Raw genomic sequence first — 24,067 nt, forward strand, 5'->3', positions numbered from 1 at the left:
TTTGCCTTAAAAGCCAAATTTATCAGATTTGTGCTTTCCAAAACAATATGAACATAGAAACACAGCCATCCTTCAAAATTTGCACTTTTCCAAATTTTGTGATGCAGGTCTCCAACCAATGCCTATAAAATATATTAGGGGGAATGTGTATAAAAAAATATATTAGTCAAAATAACATACAAAAATGCATTATATTAGGAGACAGGCAAAACTGCAGGCAAAAATGTACTTATTAGGAGAAATTTGCACTAAAATGCTGAAACTTTTTCATGAGTTTTTTTAAGAAATTGCAAATTCCTGCAGAAACATGGAGACTGAATTTAAGGAAGGAAAAATGAGAAATCGAAAGAACCACAGTTGCCAGATCCATCCCTTCTCATTTTAAAAAAATTATTATTGGAAAAAGTAGTGCTGCACATCTCTTGTTTCAGAGATGATTAGTTATTGTTTATCCAGCCAATAAAGGTTTTGCTGGGGTTGATCCCCTTTTCTTTAAACCCCAGCACTGGACATCTTTGTAACGCTGCCTCCCCTTAAGAGATTCATTCCAGGACAGAAAGCAATATCCTCAAAGGCACATATAGCAGAAAATGTGTCTTGCTCACCCAAACTTCTGAGGCTGCAAGGTTTTTCCTTAGTCTGTAGAGAAAGCATCTGTTCTCCCGATGCTTTTTTAGTGCACAGGAACATAGGAAGTTGCCATATACCTGAGTCAGACCATTGGTCCATTTATCTCAATATTGTCTACACTAACTGGCAGCAGCTCTCCAGGATTTCAGGCAGAAATCCTTCCCAGCCCTACCTGGAGATGCCAGGGACTGAACTTGGGACCATCTGCATACAAGGCAGATGCTCTACCACTGAGCTATAGACCTTCTCCAAAACCTGATTAGATGCCAAGATGTAAATGGCAATGCCTTAACCATGTGTGCAGTACAGGCCACTAGGACCTCTTCCATCCTTGTCAAGCGGAGCGCTAACCTTCTCTCCTTTCATACCACACAACTGAAATTTGTTTTTCAAATTATGTGTGCATCTTTCTGCTCAGACATAATAGGATTTAGCAAAAATCTCTTCTAAGAAACTTCATGTAGGTTATGTTCTACAGAGTTTTATAATTTTGATGATTATTTTTTGATGATTATTCTCCTGAGAGTGCTGAATTTCAAATTGCATTTTTTAGTTTTTGTAATACCTTGTAGCTTTGCTGTTTGAAAGTATTTTGCTTTTCCAAGTTCATAACAGAACAGTGAAAGGAATTATTATAGAAAAAAATGACTCCTTGTAATTGCCTAGCAGCAGTTAGAAGAAATCATAGAAGTGAAGACAGTGGAAGAGAGTGAATACACGCACTCTCTCTTTATTATGCTCTTACTACATTTCTCATGTCATATATCTCTTTAATCAACTTAGTTCCAATTCACTGCAATTCTGATGATTAAAAGCCTTGTTGTACAGCAATAATCTTCTTCCCCGAGTTGCTATTGTTCTACCCACAAACAATAATACTGAAGCCAAGGAAAGTGAAGATCAGCGTGGAATGTTAAACCAAGATAAAGCCTTGAATCTATATGCTAGGGTTTTAATTTTGTGTCATTATTTCTCTGCTCTGTATATCCTGGCGGAGAAGAAGCTAAGTGAAAGTCTTGTCTATTAGTCAGTGCAGCTTTTTAACCAAATTCCTTTATAGCCTGACCCTACTTTGGCTGTAGCTGTTACAGCAGAAGCTTCTAATTGTGCAACAACACCATCTTATGTAAGCTGTATAACAATCCCCCACCTCCCACTCAAACCCCCTGTGCTTCCCCTTTTGTGACTCAAATTTACAGTGTATGAGATTATTTCCATGTAGCTGACGGGCAGCTCCACTCTATGCAAAGGAGAAAAACAATTTATTTCCGGTGCTGTAGAAAGCAATGATTGTGCTGGTGGCAGGCCACCTACATCTCAAACCACTAAGGTGGCAGCACAGTGTAAGACTGGACTTTTATTTGTTTTTAGATACATATTTTATTGTAATGTTTGTCATAACAATAAACACATTTAACAGCAAAGTAAAGTACGAGACAGTGTTTCAACCAGGATAATTGCACATTGCACATAAATTCAACTAATCAGGATCCCTTTCTAAGATTTTGTAATGTCACCTTCAAGACAACTAATCTCTCCAGTACGATGCTTGGTCTACTGGAAGTCTAACCACACCCACACTGCTATTTACATAGAATGAGATTTCTATGAACTGGTCTTGTTTTACTCATTTCCTAATTAGCTGACTATGATGTGTATTAGTCACTCTGAAAGTGCTGTCTGTCGTAGTCTGGAGAATTGGCCTTGGATTGTGTAGTCTGAATTTGATTCACACTTTTTGTCTTTCTCCATGCAAGAAACTGCCAACATCACGCAGCCTAATATAAATCAGAAACTTGCAAAGCTAAAGAATTATGGGGGAGCCCAGACTTTATCTGAATTTTACCTCACCAGAGCTTTCTATGAAAGTTATTTTCAATGAGACTAAATTGAAAGCTCTCAAGAGAGAATTTTCAGCTGGAAAGGGGTGGGGGTGAAATCTCCCTTCCTCAGAAATGGTGTTTTTGGGAGGCAGAATTCATAAAAGTGTTCAAGGAATTACCGCTGTGACAGCAGGAATCCTTTCTTTCTGGGATATTCAGTTTCAGTCCTGGAACATATTAATTATCCCCACACATCAGTATAGTATGTAATACTGTGCTGAATTCCAGTCCTCCATTTTGCAAAACTCTTCACCCCTTGCAAAAGCAAGCTGTTAATTTTTCTTCTTCTTTCACATGGGCAGGGAAAAAGTTTGCTGACTTCTTATTGACAGACAATTTATTTTTACCCTTCTCCCACATAAATAGTTGGGGGGGGGCTGCCAAAAATATAAGCACAAGTATAGTTCCTCCCTCTTATTACTGAGTAAGCACTACTCATGTATACACACCTGCAAATTCTACAACAGGGTGTCCAGGTCAAAGGATATGGCTCCCATTTAAGAACTTAACTATCTTCAAAGACCTATCCCTTGTTTAAATCTTGTTGTCTTTATGGCTGTAGTTGGAATGTAAATCAGTAGTGTGCTTGTGCAACCAAAATTAAAGGCAAGTGCTGAAGATCTGTATTAGGAACCTGTGTACTAATCCTGGTGAGTTCCAGCAATCATACTGACATGCAGCTAATGAACAACAGGCAGTTTAATAGTGTAGATCAACAGGGATATTTGCAGCCGCCTTGGGGAAAGAATGTAAGTAAGTTCAAAGCGTAATAATTCATGTTTTAGCTAGGCGTCTGTGGTTGCCAATTTAGCAGTAGACTCACACAAGTTTGAAAGTATATTGGGCCTATCTGTCACAGAGATTTCCAAATACAGTTCGTCTAATAATCCCAGAAGTACTTCTGTTTTCAATCTGTTAACAGGGATCTTTCACTCCAGCTCTTGGAGTCCCCTGCTGCTTCACCAGCCCTACAGAATTGCTGCCAGCCTGCAGCCTCCTCTATGCTTCTGCCTGCTTTTTGTTTTGTTGTGTTTTGTTTTTTTCTTTCCCGCCTCTCTTTTACCTTCCTTTCCTATTCTAGGCCACAGGCAAACAACAAGGGCTGTTGTAAAAGGTAGCCTTTAGATTCAGATTCCCATTGTACCAGGGATGGAAAACCTGTGGCTCTCCAGAGGTTGTTGGACTAATTCCCATCAGCCCCAACCAGCATGGGATGATGTGAATTGTAGCTCAACCATATCTGAAGGGTTACAGGTTCCTGCTTTGCACCATCTGACCAAATGTTAGAGGGTGCTGCAAAGCCACCAGGCCTTCATCTAATAATTTGTGGTGCAGGAGGCAAAGGATGAAGTAGAGGACCAGGGTCCACAAAAGAGATTAGAACAGAAGGGAGCTGCCAAGGCCCAGATAGAGGGCCACTACTGCAGTACAGCACAGCTGGGAGGAGAGCCTGGCTGGGAGTCCAGAGTCTGTGAGTTCAAATCCCTGCTTGTGTCTCCTGGGTGTCAAACGCCAGCTAAAGATCACCTCCACAGTGAGTGGCTCAGGGGTTACGTGCCCTGCCACCTGTGCAGCCGTGGGCAAGCTGCATAGTCCCAAGGAGCCCAGTTGCCCCCCAGCTGGCAGTTGTGGACAAGGAAGGGGCTGGCTTGTGCAGCTGTGGCAAACTGAGCAGGCCCTAGCCAGCTGGGGAGGACTAGCCTCAGAAGAAGGCAATGGTAAACCCCCTCTGAATGCCACTTACCATGAAAACCTTATTCATAGGGTAGCCATAAGTTGGGATCGACTTGAAGGCAGTCCATTTCCATTTTACTGCAGTCAATATTGACCACTGTCACTATTGATTGGCCTGTTGAACATTACTAGGAAGCGATAAACCCCTATTGGTCTTTTGCTAGATGGCAGCCAGCAGTGGAGGATCAAGGGAGACGGTGCAGCTGCAGTGGTCTTTTTTACTCAAGATAGACCCAGCCTGCTGCTCTGAGGCTGAGTTCACATAGTTAGCACGTCTGTTGAGCAATAGCTTTCCAATTAGTTACAGTTGCTGAAGCAGCACAACCCAGTCACCCTTTCTTACATGCTGCTGAAAGAAGGTGACAGTGGAGTCAGCTCAGCTGCAGTTGCATCAACAGCTCTGGGACCCCAACCTCTTCTTTCCGTCTCTGCACCACTCCAGCCTCTGTCCAGTAGTTTGAAGCACATGCAACACACAGAAAGGGAATAGTGGCTATAGTAGTAATAATAAAATCTTCTACAATCATGGCTCATTATCTAAATGTATTTTTAAACAACCACAGCATATAGACATGGCTCTGGAATGCTTATGAAAAATATGGGTAATTTATCCAAAGCATCGGTTGCCTCAAACACTAAAAAGAAGAGATGGGATTAGAAAAAAAAGACTTTCAATAGAGAATATCCAATTTATTATGATAGCTGACAATGTAGCCAACTTGTTTTTGAGTTGCACATAACTTTTTCTCAGGTTGGATACTGAACAAAAAAGGAGGGGGCGGGAAGAAAAAGGAATGTTGCTGGTGGAGACACAAGCATGATGAATAGACCTTCCACCAAGATTCATTGTGTCAGGTGTATGATGTTTGACCAAAGTTAAACTCCATGCCCATTATCAGTAGTAATTTACTTTCTGCTTGTCTCCCACATTTGTAAAATTTTATAACCAGCCTGAGGAAAAGTTTGGTGAAATTAAAAAAAAATCCCACTTTGAGTTGGTCCTAATAAATTTGGCGTTATGCTGCTGCTGTTTGGAGTTGTGTCTAATGGACAGACATGTCTACACACATTGGACCCTCTCTGACTGCATCAAACAGAATGGGCAGTGACATTTAATTTCCATGTTGTGGAGACCTTCTGTCTAATAACTTGCTGTCCTAGGTTCTGGAAAATGGTGGGCACATGTAGCCTGACCCTATGTGTATTTAGTTAATCAGAATTCAACTGTGTGGGGTGGGGAGCTTACTCTCAAGGAAGTGTGGGTAGAATTTCAGCCTGAGTTCAGTGGATCTTTCTTCCAAGTAAGCATGGTCAGGGCCATCCCAAGACAATTTGCTGCTTGAGGTGAAGGACAAGATTGTGCCTCCTGCCATTCCATGTAGAAAAGCCAACCAGACTAGTGGTTCAGGCTTACCTTGACACAAATAACAGTGCATTATCCCTCACTGTACAGGCCAACTCTGGCTGCTTTCACACATGGGGCTGATTGTGTTAGTTTAACGGGTTAAAAAGGTAACGCTTCTGTCCTGATTTCTAAAATCCTTTTCACACTGCAGTACCTGTTGTGCTAAGGAACAGCAGCTTTTTCAGCTGATATACCGGCATTTTTTGCAACTGTCTTTCACACGGCTTGTTTTCATCCCTCACCCATGCACACTGTTCCTCACTGCGTAGGAGGTCTAAGATCTCGTCCCATCACCATGAAAGCCCTCTCCCTTTAGGATCTGACTTTTTAAATTGCTTTAGTTGTATCAAGACAGGGGTATGTGTGGGAAATGCTGCTGCTATCTGCACCGATGCTGGAATACCGGTACAACGTTCATCAGGCAAAAAAACAAACAAACCACGCGACTAAAGGGCGGGAATGCACTGCATGCTGGGATGCCTGTCACATGAGCGGCTGCAGCTAGCACTAAACTCCTGCAATCTTCCGGGTTCCCAGCCTTGCTAATGGATTATTTCTGGTATCCTTTATCACGGAAATTAGCGCTAAACTTCTACTTCATTCCACTAGAATTCTGGAGCTAGCTTGTGCGTCATCTGAAAGATCAAATATAATGCGCAAATTACCAGGTAAGAAATTGTCAGAATAATGGAATAAAGTGCAGTGTGAAAGCAGCCTCTGGCAGAGCAGGGTAGGCCATGCAGAACACATAGCTCTGTCCACTCCCTATCCATCACCATCTGCTGCCTGAGGCAGCAGCCTCACTCTGCCTAATGATAGAGCAGGCTCTCATCATGGTTACAGCAACTGAGGACTGTGCAGTTTTCATAAAGTTACTGAACTTGTTTAGTATACTTTCAATTTCCAAATTGCTACCCTAAGGCAGATATATATCCTGTAGTGCCAAAAGGTATAAGGACTGTTTGATCAAAGAGGTTTAAGGATATTTTTTCTAGGCCATAGAAAGGGTCTATTTAGTTGCAAACAGGTAGGTATGCTTCATTTGTTACAGCAATAAAGTGGTGCTTGTTTAGGAAATACATGAAAAACAAAAGTTGCAAGAGTGATTGTAATTTGAGGCTGTAGTCCTTAAACTGAAGGATTAAAGGACTGCTGTATGAGTGACACCACACACCATTAAAAGAATAAACAAAAATATTTAAAAGATTAGCACATAACAACTGAACAATTCCTTAGGAATAGTTGTAAGGACAAACTGGATGCTACATGGCAGAAACACATGTAACACTACCCTTACTAAAGAAAAGAAAACAAGTATGGGAGGCTGCCATCAGCAGTAGAGATATAGCAGAAGGCACTTTATACTTTCTCTCCAGTCATTTTTTTTCCTCCCAGAATCGTCATTCCAAATTGCTTTTCCACCAATGGGAAAAATTATAGGCATATGCACATAGGAAGAAAAGTAGCTTGGGACTGGAGTGCTTTTTTAGTTAAAAATGATGGGAGATGAAAAGGTTAAATACTTCCTCCTTCTCCTTGCTCCACTAGTCCTCCTGATGGAAGCCTAATATGACTGCTTTCTATTTTATTTATATATATATATATATATATATATATATATATATATATATATATATATATATATATATATATGCATACACTATTGCATATCAGGGTTTACATTGAAGGGGTGGGTGGGGCCAGAGGTAAAAATAGACGGACCAATGGATGTGATTCTTACCTTTGTACAGTAGGCTACATTTCAGTGATGCAAAAGTCAGTGCATGCATGTGCACACACAGAGACACACTTAAAATCTCTCAATCCTCCATCCAGATAACTAAGGGCCATTATCACAGCTGAAGGACGCATTGCAGCTGGCAAAAGCTCATGTAAAGGACACAGAACAGATCTGATGAGACTTTTGGCCTGGGGAGAGGATGTGTGGCCTGAGGACAGGTGGTAGCCTAGGAAGAGTCCTGAGGACTGATAAGAGAGGCCTGGAGGGCTGCATTCAGTCCCAACTCTATTTTTTAGGCTTGTGAGCCTCAGATTATATACTACTGATTCCAAATGTCTACTGCAATGTAATACAAAATATGAAGCCAATATGGCCAGAATACATGTGCAGAAGTGGGAGTCTACAGAAATTAATGGACAAAAGTTTAAAAGTTCTGTGTACGTTATTTTTATATATTAATTTAATTTAATTCTTTTGCATTTTGTATTATAATAGAGACATCATTATAATAATATAATAACATTGTAATAATATGTTAGGCTTCAGGGAAGCAACTTTTGAAAAATTCCATATATATATATAAGTTGCTTTCAAAGCTGTCTTATCTGTATACCAAAGCAACTCGCATCCAACGAGGATCCAGTCTTCTTCATTCAAGTTCTCCATCATGCACAACAACCACCCAAGGTATGCAATGTTTTTACAAGAGAAGATTACAAAATGCTAACTTACTATAGAGCATCTTAAAGTATATAACACCTTAAACATTATCCCACAAAGCCTTGAGATCTATAAACTAATTTCTGTTCCAGAAAGTATCCCTTTATGTCTAAATTGGCACATAGAGAAACATCAGCTGAGCATATTCCTTATTTCTACTATTATTAAGCAGAATCTTCTGAAAATCAAGACCTTGAAACACGCACTACAGCAGGAATTAATGTTTCAAAGAAACATTCTAACACCATGAGACTATGAACGCTTCCTGTATCTGCTCCATAAAACGGAACAGACAACTTTTATCAATTGTCCATGCCACCAAAAAGAAAAAACTCAAAAGGGATATTCTAAGATATCATCTTCCTCTTATTCCATGCAATTTAATAACACAGTGTTCTATTTATAAAGAAATATTTTCATGTACTACAAGAGCAAAAGCTAACCACAAGAAAAAGAAAAACAGGAGATTCAAAAGAGTTACTCCAAAAACTTCCACATGTATAACAAGATCACCTGACATAACTTACAGAAATGACTCCACAACAATAATAGATCTCACTGCAGGCAAAATGTCACCTAATGAAATTAGGCTTCTATCCAAAGGCCTCAACTTCTGCCCAACACCTAGAGAACACAATATAGCACAGATGAAATGTGACATCAAAGCATTTGAAAGGAGATGCAGATTGGCTGAATTAAGAACATAAGAACATAAGAAGAGCCTGCTGGATCAGGCCAGTGGCCCATCTAGTCCAGCATCCTGTTCTCACAGTGGCCAACCAGGTGCCTGGGGGAAGCCCGCAAGCAGGACCCGAGTGCAAGAACACTCTCCCCTCCTGAGGCTTCCAGCAACTGGTTTTCAGAAGCATGCTGCCTCTGACTAGGGTGGCAGAGCACAGCCATCATGGCTAGTAGCCATTGATAGCCCTGTCCTCCATGAATTTGTCTAATCTTCTTTTAAAGCCGTCCAAGCTGGTGGCCATTACTGCATCTTGTGGGAGCAAATTCCATAGTTTAACTATGCGCTGAGTAAAGAAGTACTTCCTTTTGTCTGTCCTGAATCTTCCAACATTCAGCTTCTTTGAATGTCCACGAGTTCTAGTGTTATGAGAGGGAGAAGAACTTTTCTCTATCCACTTTTTCAATGCCATGCATAATTTTATACACTTCTATCATGTCTCCTCTGACCCGCCTTTTCTCTAAACTAAAAAGCCCCAAATGCTGCAACCTTTCCTCGTAAGGGAGTCGCTCCATCCCCTTGATCATTCTGGTTGCCCTCTTCTGAACCTTTTCCAACTCTAGAATATCCTTTTTGAGATGAGGCGACCAGAACTGTACACAGTATTCCAAATGCGGCCACACCATAGATTTATACAATGGCATTATGATATCGGCTGTTTTATTTTCAATACCTTTCCTAATTATCCCCAGCATGGAATTTGCCTTTTTCACAGCTGCCGCACACTGGGTCGACATTTTCATCGTGCTGTCCACTACAACCCCGAGGTCTCTCTCCTGGTCGGTCACCGCCAGTTCAGACCCCATGAGCGTATATGTGAAATTCAGATTTTTTGCTCCAATATGCATAATTTTACACTTGTTTATATTGAATTGCATTTGCCATTTTTCTGCCCATTCACTCAGTTTGGAGAGGTCTTTTTGGAGCTCTTCACAATCCCTTTTTGTTTTAACAACCCTGAACAATTTAGTGTCATCAGCAAACTTGGCCACTTCACTGCTCACTCCTAATTCTAGGTCATTAATGAACAAGTTGAAAAGTACAGGTCCCAATACCGATCCTTGAGGGACTCCACTTTCTACAGCCCTCCATTGGGAGAACTGTCCATTTATTCCTACTCTCTGCTTTCTGCTTCTTAACCAATTTCTTATCCACAAGAGGACCTCTCCTCTTATTCCATGACTGCTAAGCTTCCTCAGAAGCCTTTGGTGAGGTACCTTGTCAAACGCTTTTTGAAAGTCTAAGTACACTATGATGACTCTAAGAACAACATAGACCTCTACAATAGAGATCCTCTGCTACAGTTTCTGCCACCTAAAACTTGGACACCGAACATTAACAGGAATCCAGTCCTAGAAACCTTTCTCTTATCAATAAACAGAGTCATCAACAACCACACACTAACTCCTACTCACGACAACCTTTCAAAAGAAGAAAGAATAGCCCTAAGGAACCTTCAGATGAGAAGGGATGTTGTCATCAAGCCTGCAGATAAGGGTGGTGCTGTTGTGGTACTTAACACTACAGACTATATAGCAGAAGGTCAAAGACAACTAAAGGATGAAACAACATGTAGATTTCTTGACAAAGACATCACCACAGATCTCAATACTCATATCATTACTAACAAACTGAAGCTCAATCCAGACAAGACCGAGACGCTGTTGGTGAGTGCCTTCACTGCCCAGATGGAGGATGTTCATCCTGTTCTTGATGGGGTTACACTCCCCTTGAAGGAACAGGTTCATAGCTTGGGAGTTCTTTTCAATCCTTCCTTGTCTCTCGAGGCCCAGGTGGCCTCGGTGGTACGGAATGCTTTTTACCATCTTCGACTGGTAGCCCAGCTACGTCCCTATCTGGACAGTGATGACCTCGCCTCAGTTGTTCACGCTCTGGTAACTTCTAGGTTGGACTACTGCAATGCGCTCTACGTTGGGCTGCCCTTGAAGATAGTTCGGAAACTACAGCTAGTCCAGAATGCAGCGGCCAGACTACTGACGCGGACCAGAAGGTCCGCTCATATAACACCTGTTCTGGCCCATCTGCACTGGCTTCCTATTTGTTTCCGGGCTAAATTCAAAGTGCTGGTTTTGACCTATAAAGCCCTACACGGCATGGGACCGCAATACCTGGTGGAACGCCTCTCCCAATACGAACCTACCCGTACACTGCGCTCGACATCTAAGGCCCTCCTCCGAGTCCCATCCCATCGAGAAGCTCGGAGGGTAGTGACCAGAACCAGGGCCTTCTCGGTGGTGGCCCCCGAATTGTGGAATAGTCTCCCCGATGAGGTACGCCTGACGCCGACGCTGCTATCTTTTCGGCGCCAGGTGAAAACCTTTTTATTCTCCCAGGCATTTTAAAATGTATTTTAATAATTGTTTTTATAGTGTATTTTAAACAGTATCCTATTATTGTTATATTTTGATGTTGCTTGGTTTTTGTTGCGTGTTGTTTTGATTTTTGATTCTGTTATATTTACTGTATTTATATATCTTGCTTGTTTTATCTTTTATGTACACCGCCCAGAGAGCCTTTTTGGCTTAGGGCGGTATATAAATTAAATAAAATAAATAAATAAAATAAATCATTACATCTATACAAAACCTTACAAGTAGGAAACTTTTTAAAGAGGAAAGTGCTGATCTCCTTGTTAATCCAAATCCCACCCCTGGAAGGTTTTACATGCTGCCTAAAATCCACAAAGCCAACAATCCTGGTCGCCCAATTGTCTCAGGTAACAACACAGCTACTGAAAGGATTTCTCTGTACATTGACTTAAATTTACAAAACATGGTGCAAAACCTCCCATCATATATCAAAGACACGAAGGACTTCTTGCTTAAAACAAACAGTATCAATTCCACAACAATACTATACTAGCTACTTTAGATGTCACATCTCTTTACACCAGTATACCACATAATGATGGGATTCAGGCTTTAAATGAGTTCCTTAACACCAGAGATATGAACAATCCTCCAACAGAGGTTCTCACAACTTTAGCTATGCTAGTCCTGACTTGTAACAAATTTACATTCAATGGAGAACACTACCTGCAACTACAAGGCACAGCTATGGGGACTCGCATGGCTCCATCATATGCGAATCACTTTATGGGTAAACTGGAACAGGAGATCCTCAAAAAGGCACTCAACAAACCACTTATATGGTGGCGATACATTGACGACATCTTTACGGTCTGGATGAATGGTAAAGAGAGTTTGGAACAATTTAAAAATTACATCAACTCTATCCATCCCTCTATTAAGTTTACATTTAATAGTACAAATGACAATCCACACATCCCTTTTCTGGATGCCCTTCTCACCATTGAAAACAACAAAATAAGGATCTCTACAGCAAACACACTGATGCCCGCACCTATTTAAACTGGAAATCCTGCCATCCTAGGCATATAAAGAAGAACATTGTGTATAGCTTAGCTCTGAGAATCAAACTTATTTGCAACACTGAAGATAAATACCAGAGAAGGATCAGTGAACTTAAAGAACACCTTCTTCTAAGAGGATATTCTCCACATATTATCAATTGCAACATCTACCGAGCCTCCATTCTGTCCAGAGAAAACCTCCTCCATCATACTGAGGTGTCAAAGAGCAGAGAGCAATGGATTCCATTTGTGGTAGATTTCCATCCAGCATCTCCTATCACTGAGCAATCAGGGAGAGCTACCCATTGCTGGCAAACTCTGAACATCTTACCAGAGCCATCAGCAGGCCTCCTGTTATAGCATTTCGCCAACCTCCTAATTTGCACAGACTGTTGATGAGAGCTGTGCTTAAGCCACCTATCACCAATCCAGGGTCTCATCCTTGTCACTCCAAACGCTGTATCACCTGTGTGTACCTCAGGGAGACAGCCACTTTTACAAGCACTAGGACAGGCAGGACATATTACATCAAACAGAACATCACCTGCAGGTCCTGCAATATAGTTTACATCATCAAGTGCAAAAGACCAGGATGTCATATCCAATACGTAGGAAAGACCACAACTGACCTACGCATGCGCTTCAGGAACCACAAGTCGGCAATTGTGACAGAAAAAGTGGAGCAACCAGTTGCAAATCATTTTAACATCGAGGGTCACAGCCTGTTGGACTTTTCCATTACAGCGATAGAGATGCCAGCAGATCCAGCAGCACTGACCAAAAGGGAGAACTTTTGGATATACTCTCTGGACACATTGGCACCACATGGCCTGAACCTGGAGGACAGTACCACCACTACTTAGCTTCTGCAAATGAAGCCCCTCTGAGCATTCCTCAAAGCTCTATAACTGCCACCTTGGTAACAGCATTTGTATGTTGGCAGCTGATGAAGGTGGAAGCTGAAACATTTTGTTAATACAATAAAAACCTCTGTTTGGTTAATCACAATTACGTTCATATATATAATTCACTTAATTCTTCTACGTGTTTTGTTTGAGGAAGAAGGATAATAATAATAATAATAATAAAATTTTATTTCTAAGCCGCCTATCTGGCCGAATTAACAGCCACTCTAGGCGGCGTACATAAAAGGATAAGATAAATACAATATAAAATACAACATATAAGCAAAAACATCAACTGTAATTAATCTAAAAACCACCCACAACTGCAACAAGATAAAAACTAGTCCGCCCCAAGAATCTTGTAAGCCCGTCTGAATAACCAGGTTTTCAAGGCTTGGCGGAAACTTGGCAGGGAGGGGGCATGGCGAAGATCATAGGGCAAAGAGTTCCAGAGGGTGGGGACCACAATCGAGAACGCCCTGTCTCTGGTCCGTACCAGCCTAGCTGTTTTAACTGGTGGGACCGAGAGAAGGTCTTGTGAGGCAGATCTCGTCGGGCGGCATATTTGGTGATGCTGGAGGTGCTCCTTCAGATATCAAGTGTATCATGGATATATTCAGCTGTACCACATCTAGCATTGAACTTGTAACGTGTACTCCAAAATAGCCAAATTTACCAATGTATTCTGAAAAGTATCATAAAAACTATAAGGCAAATGAACATAGCAATAAAGCAGTGCTCTGTGGGAGACTCTGCAGATATCAGCTTGCTTCCATGTGCATCCTGTGTTTTGTTTCTTTATGATTCAGTGAGGTATTATCCGACTCATAGAACAGCATGTTCAGCACCTACATGTAAAGAGGTCTTGTGCACAGCCAGATACACTAATCAAAAAGAGTAAGAATAAAAATGGCTGAAGAATGTTGTGAAGTTGGGATATCATATTTTTTCAATGTCCCCTTTCCCCCAAAATTAGAAAACTAAAATAACAGGAAGAGAACTAGGCTTGAACAAAGCTGTGTCATCTGCTAGGTTTTCATACATACCAGCTGGGTGGGTATGTATGGCTTTTTTAATGTGCACCACTAAGAAATGCAAATGATTAAGTGATATATAAATGTTTTAAATAAATAAAATATTAATTTGATTCTACTGTGTAGATATGGCCTAGCATTGTCAGGTATACTTAGGGGATTTTATTTTTTAATTGCTGAGGTCAGTGGAGGATGCAAATGAAACTGAATTATAAAATGTTTTGTGGAAAGAAATCCCTGACAATGTGTTCATTGTGATGTGGAAGAGCCCTCTTTGTGATGTGGAAAGTTCCATTATAGTTCCTCTGAAGTTAATGTTGTTTTTATTAAGATAAAAAAGTAATAATAAGTAGATATGAGTACTGGAACTTGTAAGATTTATATTTAACATATTCTGCATACATAATCAGTTTGCCTTTAGCTCCTGAAGAATTTTCTCTTTTAAAGTCATTTCAGAGTTTTTATCTTTGTAAATTCACATCATTATAGAACAGCTTACAAATGAATAGTATGTTATCGTCTTGGGAGATATCTTGGAAGGAGTCTGTGTTGGTAAATGCAGAGGGCTGAGTTGTATATCAGTGGATTGTTCTATTCAAAATCCCTATGTGGAAATATAAGTATTCCATGCTTTCATCAAGGATGGGCTAACAAAAGGAATGAAAAAGAATTGTTCTCGTTTTGTTCAGAACTTACATTTTCTAATAAGTTTTTCTTCACAGATCAGTTGAAAGTAGTGGTTTGCACTTCTAAACTTTATATGTGCAATCAAATCATCACACTTTCTTAACAATAAATATAAATTAAGATGTGTATATGTTAAACTTGGTGAGCAGCTCAGAAAGAGATTGCTGTGTAAAGTATTATATTCCATTGTATTCCTTTTTCCCCGTTTTTATATCTGGTTGGACCTTTTCAAAGCCTCTGCATTACATTTCCACATTTTCAAAGCATACTTTTTTCAGTCCTTTATGAATAAAATAAAGTCAAGATAACCCAAGGTAGTGCAGTAATCAAGCATCTGGGAAAGAGGATTTGTAATCCCTTCCCCCTGCACTACTTTTAAAGATACAGAAGGGAGAACTTCACCTTGTGGTTTTTCCCATTACAGTGTTGCAAGAAAACTTGCACTTGGCTGAATTGTCTCTTCTCTTAAAGATACAGAATCATTCTCAGGCCCTGAGCCTGGCAACCCTACTCCGGAGTATTGATATTGCTAATGGAGAAGGGGAGGTTTTTTTGTCAGTGAATAGAGGGGGGAGTGAGTGAAAGGCAAAGTAGGCAGCAGCTGCCACAGCTTTTGCAAGCGACAGAGAGGGGGGGAGCTGGCGATGGGGGATAAGAGAGCCTGCCCACTAAAAAAAATTGAGGCAAAGCACCTATACGAAGGAGCGCAGTGAAGCTGAGATGGTTTTTCCTTTCCTTTTCGCATTATAATTGGATAGGGTTGATATGGGGAAACTGTGTGATAGCTGCTGATTGCCTGCAGCGTCATGTGAACCATGCAAATTAGACGGGGATGCAAGTAGCACCAATCTCACAGTAAGTCGCAGTGTGAACCAGCCCTATATCTATTGCCCCTAGTGGTCAATAGATTCAGAGCACACAATGAGACAATGCATTGATTGATGTGAAACTTCCTACAAATACAACCATAAAATCATCAAACACCTTACAGCTGTGGCAAGTTAAGCTTCCTATAGACTGTACTTAAACACAAGGATACAATTTTTTGTTTATCAAGGTTGAAAAATGTGTGTGGGGAGTGTTTTGTTGAGAGTTGTAAAACTGCAAATGCATAGAGTGTTTGTTGCTTGTTTTATAATTTTGTACCTTGCTTTCTTCCCAAGGCTATGTACATTGTCTTTGCTTCCCCTTTTTATTTTAATAAAGGAGCTACCCTGGGCTCCTACCGGGAGAAAGGGTGGGATATCAGTCAATCAATCAATCAATCAATCAATCAATCAATCAATCAATCAATCAATCAAATAAATAAATAAATAAATAAAGTCCCTATAAAGTAGGGTAGGCTAAGACTTGGTTGTTGAGAAACCAAAGTTGTAAAACTGCACATAGAGTATTGTTTGCGTATTGCTATTTGTCAAGTTTGGCAAACTTTTTTCTTACCTTTCTTCATATTTTGCTATAAATATTAGGACTAAGAAATGTTGTAGTTAAGCCAAGAGGGGCTGCTTCTGGCTTTGTGCATGTTTATTTTTCTTTACATGATCTGTGAATGACATTATATTGTTGCACGCCTCCCCAATCTCCGAGCAGTGAGATCTCAAGGGTCCCTGCACTCATCCAGGGTTTGGTTTCCTTTGGGAAGAAGGTCAGCAGAGACTGCAGTGTCTTTATGAAATATGGTTTATTTATTTACACACATTCCAACCTGAGCCTAGGATGGAGGGGTTCAAGGCATCAGCAGTCCAATATCCAGTTTTCCCATCAGTGTTACAGGAGGCACCCCAAATGCCATGGTGCAGAGAGCCATGCCTGCCTCCAGTTCCCAGCAATTCTTCAGAGAGAACTAAAAACACAAGCCTCCCCTAGGATTCGGTGGGGGGGGGAGGCTTCTCCTGAAGAGTTTCAATGACAAAAGGATCTTCCTGGCCCATTCACCAGTTGCTGGGCACCTGACAGACCCATTACAAATGTGGCCACTCTATTTGTTTAACAAAAGAAGCTCATCTGACCAGCAGAGCGAGTTTCTTTCCCCCCAGGCGCAAGTCTCCAAATCAGAGGCTGGAAGGGGACCCACAGGGATCATCCATTCCAACCCCAAACTAACAACACTACCCCCTTCCCTGAAAAGGTCTGTCCCAGACCTGCAAACAAACAATAGAATAACAGCTTCTCCTACAAAGAAATAACAGGTACAGGTTAGTCGGACATTGAAATATACATCATTAAAACCATAGTCATAGAAATACAGTTGCATTCCCACACAAGTACAAACACAGTCCATTACCTTACAGCACGTTTTCAATTAATTACTCTCTCTTTAGGCTTCCTCTTCTTTCTTGGAGCCCCCAGTCACAGTTCTGCATCCAAATACACCCACAATCTAGCAGACACAGAATAGTAAATTGATTTTCTTCCAGGAGCTAAAGATTGTTCTAAGCCTAATAGACAAAATAACAATTGATAAATTGCCAGGTCCAGATAGCATGCACTTCTTCTCAAAGAACTGAAACATGTAAATGCTGGTCTTCTAACAAAAAATAAATAAATGCTGAACTTCTTGTCCCTAAGATCAGCCTGCATACACAAGGAGCAGAAAGTGGCCAACATAACAGGGATCCTAGAGGATCCTGCAAATTACAGGCTGGTTAGCTTAATATCTGTCCAAGGAAAACTAGTGGAAACTATAAAGATAATCAACCATATAGAAGAACAAGCCTTGCTGAAGTAGAAACAGCATGCAAAAAGTAAGTCTTGTCTCACTAACTTATTAGAGCTCTTTGGGAGTGTCAGTAAGTATAAAGATAGAGGTGATCCAACTGACATAGTGTACTTGGACTTTCACCAAAGATTCCTGAGTAAACTTAACAATTAAGAAATAAGAGGCAAGGCCAGTGGATCAGGAACTGGTTAAATAACAGGAAGCAGAGATTAAGAATAAATGGACAGCTCTCTCAATATAAGGATGTAGAAAGTGGAGTCTGCCCTCAAGGATAAGTATTGGGAACATGTGTTTTTAAACTTGTTCAGAAATGATCTAGAGTTAGGGGTGAGCAGTGAGGTGGCCAGGTTTGCTGATGATACTAATTTGTTCAGGGTGGTTAAAACAAAAAAGGGCTATGAAGAGCTGCAGAAGAACCTCTCCAAACTGAGTGAATAGGTGGTAAAATGGAAAATGCAATTCAGTGTAAACAAGTGTAAAGTGATGCATGTTCAGACAAAAAAACCACAACATCTTCATTGCACATATATGCTCATGGGGTCTGAACTTACAGTGATTGACCAGAAATGAGACCTTGGGATCATGGTGGATCTTCTTTCATCACAGCAGGTGAAAACCCAGTGTGCAGCAGCTGTGAAAATGGCACATTTCATTCTAGGGATCATTAGGAAAGGAACAGAAAATAAAATGACTGGTATCATAATGCCATGATACAAATCTATGGTGCGACCAGTGTACAGTTCTTGTCACCTTACATGAAGAAGTATATTACAGACTTGGAAAAAGTTCAGAAAAGGGCAACCAAAATGTTCAAGGGGATGGAGCAAATCCTCTATGAGGAAAGGTTGCATCATTTGGGGCTTTTTAATTTAGAGAAAGGGTGAGTAAGAGGGGACATGACAGAAATGCATGGCATGGAGAAAGTGGGTAGAGGCACATTTTTCTCTTTCTCGTAACACTAGTACATCCAATGTGGGCATCCAACAACACTCATAACACTAGAACTTGTGGACAATTTGAATGTTGGAAGATGCAGGATAGACAAAAGAAAGTACTTCTTCACGCTGTCCATAGTTAAACTGTGGAATAAATTCCCACAGAAGGTAATGATGACCACCAACTGAGATGGCTTTAAACATTTTTTAGACAAATCCATGGAGGATAAGTGTGATTTAGTGATTAAGGTGTTGGACTACGACCTGGGAGATCATGGTTCGAATCCCCACATAGCCATGAAGCTCACTGGGTGACCTTGGGCCAGTCACTGCCTCGCAGCCTCATGAAAACCCTATTCATAGGGTCGCCATAAGTCGGAATCGACTTGAAGGCAGTACATTTACATTTTAAGACTATCAATGGCTACTAGCCACAAAGGTTATGCTCTGCTTCCATGGGCAGAGGCCGTAATCACAGAGGCCCTGTTCACACGTTATATTCAACGATTGTACACTCTGTGTTCCTGCGTACACAAGTAGTTGAGCTGTACATTCATACAGTTATTCATATGTAACATTCAACAGTGTTGAGTGTACAATCTCCATTACATACACTTTTGCTGCCTCCTTGCTTTTCTGCCAGAAAAAGAAAAGGCTTCAATGACACATATTAAATATGCCACTGAAGCAATTCCCTTTTACTGGTGTCCTGTCTGAAGCTGAAGGACTCCGTCACAGTTGCATCTGAGGTTTCTTCTCTTTTTATTAAAGTTATAGATACATCAAAAGCAGTGTGCCTCATTAACCTAACTAAGCTTTCTCGGAACTTTGACTCTGAACTAACTCTGACTACGCATGTCTTCACAGCTCTAAGATGTTGACTTAGCACTGAGTTCCCCCCCCCAAAGTCCCCTTCCTCTTCCTCAACTCAGTCTGTTGAATTTCCCACTTCTCGTGCTCTGAGTGCTGGACAAAGGTGGCTTGATCTCAGACCCTGACGGAGGGGGGCTGCTAACTGACAGTTTGGGTGGGGGAAGTGGGGCAGTGCTCAGTTGGGGAATGTCTGGAATGTGAGGTTGAGGCTCTGGTGGCGTGCAGCACAGGGGGGTCAGGAGTGGAGGGTGCTGAACTATCCAAGTCAAGGGCTGAGTCACCCTGAGTGGCCACCCCACTATCTGCCCCCTCCCCAAGTTCCCAATCCAAGTCCTCATCCTAAGATTCCCCTTCATCTATCTGCCTCCTCCCTACTTGGCTCATGACATCTGGCAACAAGGCAAGGCATGCTGGGTCTGTTATACTTTCTGAAACTGTTTCCTGTCAAGGCTTACATTCAATAGAAAGAGTTTTGGCAGAAAGGGGAGTATAGTTTTACTCTTCATTTTTCCTCTTGATTCTTAAGCTTTAAAATTAAAAACACCAACTTTTGAAAAGAAAATACCAACTTCTGTAACTATCATAATTATAGCTATTAAAATATTGAATTTTTCACTGCCTGTTATTCTTAAAAAGTAAATCCCTGGCTAAGAATTATTTAATTCTAAGTGTATATATTTTGTGGCTTGCTCTGATTGGTGGATCTTGGGTTTTTGTAATAATAGTAATAATAATAAATACCAAAAAGCTGAAATCTAACCTGATCTAGAGTATTACAACCTACAAGGCAGGTGTGTGTTACCATAAAACCATGTGATGCCACTGCTTCTAGTAGCAGTTTCTAATGGAGACAGCCATTATCATATGTTTGAGCATCAGGTATGTCTAATTTTGATGCATGACACTTGATGCAGAAGGCAAGAGCTGTACAGAGATGAGCAAATCCACAATTGTTTTCTTCTCAGTTTCTGGGTATGCAATAGAAAGGTGACACTGCTTTTTTGAGAATGACTTCATTGGCAATGTTTTGAAGTTTTGCTCCCATGTGTAAATTAGACCCTAAAGGATGGCAGGAAATGTCATCCAAGTCATAAAAGTAATATTTCATTTGATTCCCACTTTGAACATACTGATTTGTTAAATGTTAATAGTCTGAGATTGCAGCATGCATATGATCAAGTGAAAGGGAACTTCATGTTTCCATGCTTCAGTAACAATCAAACATCTGTTTTTGTTGGTATTAGAAGTTACAGAATCATCTAGCAATGATAGGACAATATTTAATCATAATTTCAATGTAACAGTAGGAGGAAATATATGCTTTGGAAATGCATGTATATATCTGTGTGGTGGCAAAGCAATCCAAATCCCAGTCAGGCAGTGACAGGGCATGTTAGAGCAGCTTAGCCGCCACCATATCTACGGCCCAGTCATTCATTCCAAGATGGAAGGCATGGGGCAGGCAAAAGCCTGCTCTGAGCTACATCAGCCTGGACTGGCATACCAATCAGGCCCAAATTGGACATGATGTCATCATGTGATGGCAGTAGGTCTGGCCAAGATCCAACAGATCCCAGGATGGTTCAATCCCTGTCCACCCACAAACATCCAACATCAGGGCTTTACATGGATTATCACCAGTGGAAAGTGTGCCAGTGCCCAGAGACCAGCAGAGCTGTTATGGTCTGGGGGAGGGAAACATCCACCCCATCCAACCCCCAATTGTAGTGAGTTAGGCAGTTGGATTGTGCCCTTAGACCATTAGAGTAGAGACTTCTGAAGTAGAGAAGAGGACTGAAGTAGAGAACAGTTGTTAGGAGATTGTTATTCCCCTCACAGAGCTCCAGTTCCAAGAATTCTCTGGGGAGAGGGGTTGATTGTTAAACCACTCTGGCCATTGGAGCTCTGTCAGGGGAGTAGGAGTCTCCTAATAAAACTCAGCATCATTCACAAACTACACTTCCCAGGATTCTTTGGGGGAAGCCATGACTGTTTAATGTAGAATAAATGTCTGGCGTGAATGTAATGTGAGCTACACTAGGCCTTTGCTCAGTTTTCTATAGCAGTGTGTACTTCAATCTGCATGGATCCTAATACAGTTTACATTGGTTTTACATATTTTACTGCAACTTTGTTGCCACCTCCCCATACCATGTTCTATCACCTGGACACAAATACTTCCTCACCATGATATTTATATTTAAAGTGCATCAAAGTGTATATTACTTTTTCCAAGCAATTGCTGTTTTGGGATGAGTGAAAGTTATCTCCCAAACTTGTCAATGCTGTTTGTGGGAGTGAAAATGGGGGACATTTTGCAAAATATTTGGGAGGGGAATGAAATTTTTATGACTGTTTTCTTCAGAAATCTCTGTTCTGATAATGATGGGTCACTTAAACTCTTTTGGGGGAGAGAAGAAACTGAGGAAATGTCACCATCCTGATGCCATATTGACCCCTGCCTCCCTCCCTCCCTTCCTCAAACTGTCACCACAGGGGCATCTGCAGTAGAACCTTGACCTGAGGGGAGAGGAGAAGCAACAGTAACAGATTCTTCTTAACCAAGCTGTTTCAATTTTATTGGAACTTAAAAAAAACATTGCTTATTATTATAATTATCTTATGTAAACCGCTTTGTGAGATCTACCTGAAAAGTGGTATATAAATGCCAATAATAATAATAATAATAATAATAATAATAATAATAATAATAATAATGTTAGTTAATACTGGTAGCTAAGAGTGGAGAACTAGAAGGAGAAACAGACAAGCTCACTGCTTCCTTCAACAATATTAGAATGAAATTAAACAATATTGAAAATGAATACACAGATGCACCCAAAATTCATGGATGATAAAACATTTCATCAAATAGTCTCTAGGTATGGACTGATACTATCCAACAGTTCTGCAGGAGTTTGAAAAATAATGTCAGAAATTTATTTTCTGAGAAATTGTGGCTTGGCACTATAGCTGTTTAATTTTCATTGAATGTAACACTAAAACATCTGCCCTATCATCTCATTTTGGTTTCTCTTCCCTTTTTTATATTCCCAGCTCACCTTCCTTTTACAATAGCTTCATACACTGCTCAGACATCAAGTAATGAGGAGATCTGACCCTGTAGCACAGGAAAGGTGAATAGTTTTCACAGTAGCTTGCCTAGCATCTGTTTGGTTGGGCGGGGTGAGAGGAAAGAGTGTAAAGAACAGCACTTGCTTTGTAAAAATTAAGCTTGCCTTTCATAACTTTCCTCTGCTTTCTGTAAATCTATGAGTTTCCAGCAGCCTTGCACACCTATTTAGATGGTTATCTTTTCCTATTTTTGCTTTAGTGCCAAGTGAATGTGTCTGCCAGATTCTTGAATTGTATTTTGGCATGTTTTAAAATAGATTTTCAAAAAGTATTTCATTTACAATGTGTTGTCAGAACACAGTTACTGAAATTTCTACTGACGTGTGATCAATAAAGTCAGAGAAGTACAAACTAATCACACTGCAGTAGGTATGTAAGATCATTTCTTAATGATCAATAGTGAACTCAGAGTGCCAAAGGCTGTGCTTTGTATTATTATTCACTCACAGAGGGCTATGAATAAAAGGGTTTATGAATGGGGTTTTTCTTATTCATTTGAAGAAAGGGTGAACAGAAATGCCTATATATGGCCTCTGTACAGTTTATACAAAAGCTTTCTTTAAACAGACTGAATATTCAGTTAAAACAAACAAGTTTTCTTTGTTAGTTAAGCCAGCTTTCATAACCAATGGCTTGAAGTTAGCTTGTTTAGAATCATTGTTTCTTTTAAACCAAGAACCCTAGTTTATATGTAAAGCAAAACCAAGATTATTTAAAAGCTAAACTAAAGTCAGCAAGAAACTTTCTATTGGCCACACAGGAGGGGGGGGGGGGCTCTTGAGCATGATTCTTCACTTAAGTTTATGGAGACTCACCCACATGATGAACCATGGTGAATTGTGTTTCAGTGTTATATTTTTTAACTGGGCTAATGTCTCAAAGTATGACTTTGCAATAACAAAACAAAAATAAAAGAGGTATGTTATTTTTTGTTTGCATATAGTTCATCCATAGGCACTAATGTTTTCCTCCTGGGACAAATAGCAATTCTAGGGTCTAGATCAGGACTGTAGCAGTGGCAAAGGGTTAAATTCCCTCCCATACTGTAATCTCAATCTAGGTCACACCTATGCCTGTCAGCTATTGTAAACCAAACCCAAGCACACAAAGCCAATGATATGCCTAATGTTGTAAGGTTTGGCCTCAGGAGAACAAAAACCTGATGGGAGCATAATATCTTCTATTAACATTCTAGCTAAGATACCTGCAGCCCCAATGCCTTCCTGAGGATACTCATTGGTAATTCACACAGTATTTTCGGCTGCAGTTTTTAATCAGCCTGGGCTGACTTTTCCCTGTACTATTACAAGCTGAAATCATGTGAAACCCAACTGCTGCTGACAGTTGCCTGGAAAGCCATGAGTGGCTATGTGCACTCAGTGTTTTCAGTAATAATACCTCAGTGTGTTATAAGGAGCTGACTGGAAATACAAGCGCTAATGCAAAAGACACACAATATTCCCCTCTTCCCTCATTTCAATGTCTTAGGACTTTCTAAGTTGACACTCTTTTTATTTTACATTATGTTACCTC

General features: G+C 40.5%; 1 protein-coding gene and 1 non-coding gene across 2 annotated transcripts in view; one reads left to right on the forward strand and one right to left on the reverse strand.

The window, feature by feature from the left end:
• Positions 1–24,067, forward strand: part of IL1RAPL1 (interleukin 1 receptor accessory protein like 1) — a 1,273,168-nt gene that overhangs the window by 841,225 nt on the left and 407,876 nt on the right. The window lies entirely within an intron of this gene.
• LOC133386406 (U6atac minor spliceosomal RNA) lies at positions 878–1,003 on the reverse strand. Its single transcript, XR_009763150.1, has one exon. It is a non-coding gene; the product is annotated as a U6atac minor spliceosomal RNA (small nuclear RNA).

Source organism: Rhineura floridana, chromosome 5 (genome assembly GCF_030035675.1).
Source record: "Rhineura floridana isolate rRhiFlo1 chromosome 5, rRhiFlo1.hap2, whole genome shotgun sequence".
Lineage (NCBI taxonomy): Eukaryota > Metazoa > Chordata > Lepidosauria > Squamata > Rhineuridae > Rhineura > Rhineura floridana.